The sequence below is a fragment of the Oncorhynchus kisutch genome, linkage group LG16, assembly GCF_002021735.2.
Source record: "Oncorhynchus kisutch isolate 150728-3 linkage group LG16, Okis_V2, whole genome shotgun sequence".
Taxonomy (NCBI): domain Eukaryota; kingdom Metazoa; phylum Chordata; class Actinopteri; order Salmoniformes; family Salmonidae; genus Oncorhynchus; species Oncorhynchus kisutch.
In genome coordinates this window covers 4,661,063-4,668,837 of record NC_034189.2, presented here as the reverse complement: position 1 = coordinate 4,668,837, position 7,775 = coordinate 4,661,063, and the positions used below count along the sequence as shown (strand labels likewise).

At 45.4% G+C, this 7,775-nt stretch overlaps 1 long non-coding RNA gene across 1 annotated transcript; it reads left to right on the top strand.

The window, feature by feature from the left end:
* The first annotated feature begins 21 nt into the window (after positions 1 to 21).
* LOC116353913 (uncharacterized) lies at positions 22 to 7,366 on the top strand. The gene is made up of 2 exons (XR_004203320.1): positions 22 to 181; positions 6,656 to 7,366. It is a non-coding gene; the product is annotated as an uncharacterized LOC116353913 (long non-coding RNA).
* Positions 7,367 to 7,775: the final 409 nt, after the last annotated feature.

The following is a 7,775-nucleotide window of genomic DNA, read 5'->3' as shown; positions in this document are numbered from 1 at the left end:
CTCCTTCTCTCTCTCTCTCTCTCTCTAGGTGTGTAGGAGGTTGAATGGTTCAGGTTAACCAGCTGTAAAAGTGCCAAAGACAGGACCTCCATGTCTGTGACTTAGAACAGTGTATGTTGCTAAGAGACGAACACACACTCAGCAAGGAGCACTTTAACAGAGCACTGGACTGCATGAGGAGGTAGGGGGCATAAGGATGTGTGTGTGTGTGTGTGTGTGTCTCCTCCTCCCCCCTCCTCTCCTCCCGCTCCTCTCTTTCTCCTCCTCCTCTCCTCTCCTTTTTAATTTGTAGTTTCTGTCAGGTTCTTTCAGACCAAACTGCTTTACTGACTGGCTTTCTGTTTTAGTTTCTCTCCATCTAACCTCTCTTTCTCTCCATCTAACCTCTCTTCTTCTCTCCATCTAACCTCTCTTCTTCTCTCCATCTAACCTCTCTCTTCTTCTCTCCATCTAACCTCTCTTCTTCTCTCCATCTAACCTCTCTTCTTCTCTCCATCTAACTCTCTTCTTCTCTCCATCTAACCTCTCTCTTCTCTCCATCTAACCTCTCTTCTTCTCTCCATTCTTTATCTGCTCCCTCTTCTTCTCTTATCCTCTCTCGTTGCTTTAAAAAAAATGATTTTACTTGCTTTCTTCTTCTTCTTCTTTCTCCCCCCGACTTCCCCCTCCCCCAGCTCTCGTCTCCAGCAGGGCCAGATAGTGGGTTGTTGGGACCCAGAGAGAGGAGCTGGGTCGTGGTCCTGGGTTTAAGGGGGAACAGAAGACTCCGGCAGCACCTGGCAGACACTTCTATCCGGTAGCTCTCCTCCTGGTCACCTCACATCTGCTAGTGATCTGGCTCATACTGAGTATGGTAGTTGTAACTGGGAAATAGAAATATGGTACTTCTTTCTAAAAAGTTAAGAAGTTAAGTATTTACAATGAAGGCCTACCGTGGAACAGTGGGGTTAACTGCCTTGTTCAGGGGAACAGTGGGGTTAACTGCCTTGTTCAGGGGAACAGTGGGGTTAACTGCCTTGTTCAGGGGAACAGTGGGGTTAACTGCCTTGTTCAGGGGAACAGTGGGGTTAACTGCCTGTTCAGGGGAACAGTGGGGTTAACTGCCTTGTTCAGGGGCAGAACGACTTGTCAGCTCGATCCAGCAACCTTTCGGTTAATGGCCCAACACTCTAACCACTAGGCTACCTGCTCTAACCACTAGGCTACCTGCTCTAACCACTAGGCTACCTGTCTCTAACCACTAGGCTACCTGCTCTAACCACTAGGCTACCTGTCTCTAACCACTAGGCTACCTGTCTCTAACCACTAGGCTACCTGTCTCTAACCACTAGGCTACCTGTCTCTAACCACTAGGCTACCTGTCTCTAACCACTAGGCTACCTGTCTCTAACCACTAGGCTACCTGCTCTAACCACTAGGCTACCTGTCTCTAACCACTAGGCTACCTGCTCTAACCACTAGGCTACCTGCTCTAACCATTAGGCTACCTGCTCTAACCACTAGGCTACCTGTCTCTAACCACTAGGCTACCTGTCTCTAACCACTAGGCTACCTGCTCTAACCATTAGGCTACCTGCTCTAACCACTAGGCTACCTGCTCTAACCACTAGGCTACCTGCTCTAACCACTAGGCTACCTGCTCTAACCACTAGGCTACCTGTCTCTAACCACTAGGCTACCTGCTCTAACCACTAGGCTACCTGCCGGTTCTAATGGGACAATGCCAATCAACTACAATTATTGCAAACCAATAAATACATATACAATGGTACCAGAGTACTTCCTTTTTCTGCTTTCTACTCTCTCTCTCTCTCTGCTTCCTTTTTCTGCTTTCTACTCTCTCTCTGCTTTCTACTCTCTCTCTCTCTCTCTGCTTTCTACTCTCTCTCTCTCTCTGCTTTCTACTCTCTCTCTCTCTGCTTTCTACTCTCTCTCTCTCTGCTTTCTACTCTCTCTCTCTCTGCTTTCTACTCTCTCTCTCTCTGCTTTCTACTCTCCCTCTCTCTGCTTTCTACTCTCTCTCTCTGCTTTCTACTCTCTCTCTCTGCTTTCTACTCTCTCTCTCTCTGCTTTCTACTCTCTCTCTCTGCTTTCTACTCTCTCTCTCTCTGCTTTCTACTCTCTCTCTCTCTCTCTCTGCTTTCTACTCTCTCTCTCTGCTTTCTACTCTCTCTCTGCTTTCTACTCTCTCTCTCTGCTTTCTACTCTCTCTCTGCTTTCTACTCTCTCTCTCTGCTTTCTACTCTCTCTCTCTGCTTTCTACTCTCTCTCTCTCTCTGCTTTCTACTCTCTCTCTCTCTCTCTCTGCTTTCTACTCTCTCCCTCTCTCTGCTTTCTACTCTCTCTCTCTGCTTTCTACTCTCTCTCTCTCTGCTTTCTACTCTCTCTCTCTGCTTTCTACTCTCTCTCTCTCTCTGCTTTCTACTCTCTGCTCTCTCTGCTTTCTACTCTCTCTCTCTGCTTTCTACTCTCTCTCTCTCTGCTTTCTACTCTCTCTCTCTCTCTCTGCTTTCTACCTCTCGTCTCTCTTCTGGCTTTCCTACTCTCTCCTCTCTCTCTGCTTTCTACTCTCTCTCTCTCTGTTTCTACTCTCTCTCTCCTGCTTTCTACTCTCTCTCTCCTGCTTACTCTCTCTCTCTCTCTCTGCTTCCTCTACTCTCTCTTCTCCTCTGCTTTCTACTCTCTCTCTCTCTCTCTGGCTTTCCTACTCTTCTCTCTCTGGCTCTGCTTCTCTCTCTCTCTCTCTGCCTTTCCTACTCTCTCCTTCTCTGCTTCTACCTCTCTCTCTCTCTCGCTTTCTACTCTCTCTCTCTCTCTGCTTCTACTCTCTCTCCTCTCTGCTTCTACTCTCTCTCTCTCTCTGCTTTCTACTCTCTCTCTCTCTGCTTTCTACTCTCTCTCTCTGCTTTCTACTTCTCTCTCTCTTGCTTTCCTACTCTCTCTCTCGCTTTCTACTCTCTCTCTCTCTGCTTCCTCTCTCTCTCTCTCTCTGCTTTCTACTCTTTTCTCTGCTTTCTACTCTTCTCTCTCTTTCTACTCTCTCTCTCTGCTTTCTACTCTCTCTCTCTGCTTTCTACTCTCTCTCTCTGCTTTTCTACTCTCTCTCTGCTTTCTACTCTCTCTCCTGCTTTCTACTCTCTCTCTCTCTCTGCTTTCTACTCTCTCTCTCTCTCTGCTTTCTACTCTCTCTCTCTCTCCTGCTTTCTACTCTCTCCCTCTCTCTGCTTTCTACTCTCTCTCTCTGCTTTCTACTCTCCTCCTCTCTCTGCTTTCTACTCTCTCTCTCTCCTCTCTCTCTCTGCTTTCTACTCTCTTCTCTCTCTCTGCTTTCTATCTCTCTCTCTCTCTCTGCTTTCTACTCTCTCTCTCTGCTTTCCTCTCTCTCTCTCCTGCTTTCCTACCTCTCTCTCTCTCTTCTCTGCTTTCACTTCTCTCTCTCTCTCTGCTTTCTACTCTCTCTCTCTCTCTGCTTTCTACTCTCTCTCTCTCTTGCTTTCTACTCTCTCTCTCTCTGCTTTCCCTACTCTCTCTCTTCTCTCTGCTTTCCTACTCTCTCTCTCTGCTTTCTACTACTCTCTCTCTGCTTTCCTACTCTCTCTCTCTCTCTCTCTCTGTTTTCTACTGCCTCCTCTCTTGGTTCTGTTTTCTACTGCCTCTCTCTTGGTTCTGTTTTCTACTGCCTCTCTATCGGTTCTGTTTTCTACTGCCTCTCTATCGGTTCTGTTTTCTACTGCCTCTCTATCGGTTCTGTTTTCTACTGCCTCTCTATCGGTTCTGTTTTCTACAGCCTCTCTATCGGTTTCTGTTTTCTACTGCCTCTCTCTCTCTCTCTCTCTCTCTCTCTCTCTCTCTCTCTCTCTCTCTCTCTCTCTCTCTCTCTCTCTCTCTCTTCTCTCTCTCTATCACTGTGTGTGTGTGTGTGTGTGTGTGGTTGTGGTACATGTATGTGTGGGTGTGTACATGTATGTGTGGTTGTGGTACATGTATGTGTGGTTGTGGTACATGTATATGTGGGTGTGGTACATGTATGTGTGATTGTGGTACATCAAATCAAATCAAATCAAATGTATTTATATAGCCCTTCGTACATCAGCTGATATCTCAAAGTGCTGTACAGAAACCCAGCCTAAAACCCCAAACAGCAAGCAATGCAGGTGTAGAAGCACGGTGGCTAGGAAAAACTCCCTAGAAAGGCCAATACCTAGGAAGAAACCTAGAGAGGAACCAGGCTATGTGGGGTGGCCAGTCCTCTTCTGGCTGTGCCGGGTGGAGATTATAACAGAACATGGCCAAGATGTTCAAATGTTCATAAATGACCAGCATGGTCGAATAATAATAAGGCAGAACAGTTGAAACTAGAGCAGCAGCACAGTCAGGTGGAAGTTGAAACTGGAGCAGCAGCATGGCCAGGTGGACTGGGGACAGCAAGGAGTCATCATGTCAGGTAGTCCTGGGGCATGGTCCTAGGGCTCAGGTCCTCCGAGAGAGAGAAAGAAAGAGAGAAGGAGAGAATTAGAGAACGCACACTTAGATTCACACAGGACACCGAATAGGACAGGAGAAGTACTCCAGATATAACAAACTGACCCCAGCCCCCCGACACATAAACTACTGCAGCATAAATACTGGAGGCTGAGACAGGAGGGGTCAGGAGACACTGTGGCCCCATCCGAGGACACCCCCGGACAGGGCCAAACAGGAAGGATATAACCCATGCATGTGTGGTTGTGGTACATGTATGTGTGGCTGTGGTACATGCATGTGTGGTTGTGGTGTGTGTATGTGTGGCTGTGGTACATGAATGTGTGGTTGTGGTACATGCATGTGTGGTTGTGGTACATGTATGTGTGGTTGTGGTACATGTACAGTGCCTTGCGAAAGTATTCGGCCCCCTTGAACTTTGCGACCTTTTGCCACATTTCAGGCTTCAAACATAAAGATATAAAACTGTATTTTTTTGTGAAGAATCAACAACAAGTGGGACACAATCATGAAGTGGAACGACATTTATTGGATATTTCAAACTTTTTTAACAAATAAAAAACAGAAAAATTGGGCGTGCAAAATTATTCAGCCCCCTTAAGTTAATACTTTGTAGGGGGTATGTCTCTATCAGTTTTGCACATCGAGAGACTGACATTTTTTCCCATTCCTCCTTGCAAAACAGCTCGAGCTCAGTGAGGTTGGATGGAGAGCATTTGTGAACAGCAGTTTTCAGTTCTTTCCACAGATTCTCGATTGGATTCAGGTCTGGACTTTGACTTGGCCATTCTAACACCTGGATATGTTTATTTTTGAACCATTCCATTGTAGATTTTGCTTTATGTTTTGGATCATTGTCTGGTTGGAAGACAAATCTCCGTCCCAGTCTCAGGTCTTTTGCAGACTCCATCAGGTTTTCTTCCAGAATGGTCCTGTATTTGGCTCCATCCATCTTCCCATCAATTTTAACCATCTTCCCTGTCCCTGCTGAAGAAAAGCAGGCCCAAACCATGATGCTGCCACCACCATGTTTGACTGTGGGGATGGTGTGTTCAGGGTGATGAGCTGTGTTGCTTTTACGCCAAACATAACGTTTTGCATTGTTGCCAAAAAGTTCAATTTTGGTTTCATCTGACCAGAGCACCTTCTTCCACATGTTTGGTGTGTCTCCCAGGTGGCTTGTGGCAAACTTTAAACGACACTTTTTATGGATATCTTTAAGAAATGGCTTTCTTCTTGCCACTCTTCCATAAAGGCCAGATTTGTGCAATATACGACTGATTGTTGTCCTATGGACAGAGTCTCCCACCTCAGCTGTAGATCTCTGCAGTTCATCCAGAGTGATCATGGGCCTCTTGGCTGCATCTCTGATCAGTCTTCTCCTTGTATGAGCTGAAAGTTTAGAGGGATGGCCAGGTCTTGGTAGATTTGCAGTGGTCTGATACTCCTTCCATTTCAATATTATCGCTTGCACAGTGCTCCTTGGGATGTTTAAAGCTTGGGAAATCTTTTTGTATCCAAATCCGGCTTTAAACTTCTTCACAACAGTATCTCGGACCTACCTGGTGTGTTCCTTGTTCTTCATGATGCTCTCTGCGCTTTTAATGGACCTCTGAGACTATCACAGTGCAGGTGCATTTATACGGAGACTTGATTACACACAGGTGGATTGTATTTATCATCATTAGTCATTTAGGTCAACATTGGATCATTCAGAGATCCTCACTGAACTTCTGGAGAGAGTTTGCTGCACTGAAAGTAAAGGGGCTGAATAATTTTGCACGCCCAATTTTTCAGTTTTTGATTTGTTAAAAAAGTTTGAAATATCCAATAAATGTCGTTCCACTTCATGATTGTGTCCCACTTGTTGTTGATTCTTCACAAAAAAATACAGTTTTATATCTTTATGTTTGAAGCCTGAAATGTGGCAAAAGGTCGCAAAGTTCAAGGGGGCCGAATACTTTCGCAAGGCACTGTATGTGTTATCGCTTGGTCCTCTACTTTCAGCCCCGACAGTGATGCACATCAACTATGAAATTCTTTGTGTTTCATCCCCTGAAATCAATTGTTCCATTCATTCATCCTGTCATGTGTGTGCGCTTGTGTGTGTGTGCGCGTGTGTGCGCTTGTGTGTGTGTGTGTGTGTGTGTGTGTGCGCCGCACACATCTCCAGGGAGGGCTGTAGAATGGAGAACGTTGAGAAGAACATCAGAAGCAGGAAGTATGCTTTCAACAGCATCCAGCTGAAGACCTTCCCTAAACCCTACCGCCCTCCGGAGGGCACCTACGGGAAAGTAGACACTTAGAAGGAGGACGAGAGAGAAGGGGTGGAATGATTGAGGGATGAATGAAGAACGGATGGATGGATGGATGGAGAACTATAGAGGGATAGAAGGATGAAGAGCCTGGAAAATAGACACTTAGGAGGAGGACGAGAGAGAAGGGGTGGAATGATTGAGGGATGAATGAAGAACGGATGGAGAACTATAGAGGGATAGAAGGATGAAGAGACTGGAAAATAGACACTTAGGAGGAGGACGAGAGAGAAGGGGTGGAATGATTGAGGGATGAATGAAGAACGGATGGAGAACTATAGAGGGATAGAAGGATGAAGAGACTGGAAAATAGACACTTAGGATAACATGGAGGGAAGTGTTGTATGTTTAATTCTGTAAATATTGAGTTTGAAAAAATAATGAAAAAACATTTTTAAAAGCTCAAGTGTTTTCCACACGTTTTCACACAACATGAAGTAACATAGTAGCCTACTAGTTCTAGTTAGGAAGCGAGGAAGTCCATATTATGGTGCAACAACACGTTCAGACCACTAGATGGCGCTACTCGTGTAGCTCAGCCATACCGCCTGAAACTCTGTCTCCCTCCAGCAGGTGGCGTTTTTTCATTGTGTCAATGAATAGTGGAATATTGTCAAAAAAAATACATGAATGGTTTATTTGCTAAGTGATGTTTATTTGATTGAATAGAAGTTTGGGTAATAATTAAGTTGTTATGAAATCTACTGATATAAGTAGGACAACGTGACATCCCGGCAACTTCAAGAAAAAAAAACACACTTCATAACGGAGTTGTTTCGAGGTGGCTATATGCATATTCATGGCATGAGGCTACGAGTATAGCATCTCTCTGGGAAGATGAGATTCTCATGATGACGTTCTACATTTTTTTGCTTGACCTCACGATTGTCACGGGACTCGTCTGAAGGTAACCTGGTACCGGGCCGAAAGATGAATGGAAGTGAACATCAACAGTGCTGGACAGTAATTCAGACCCCT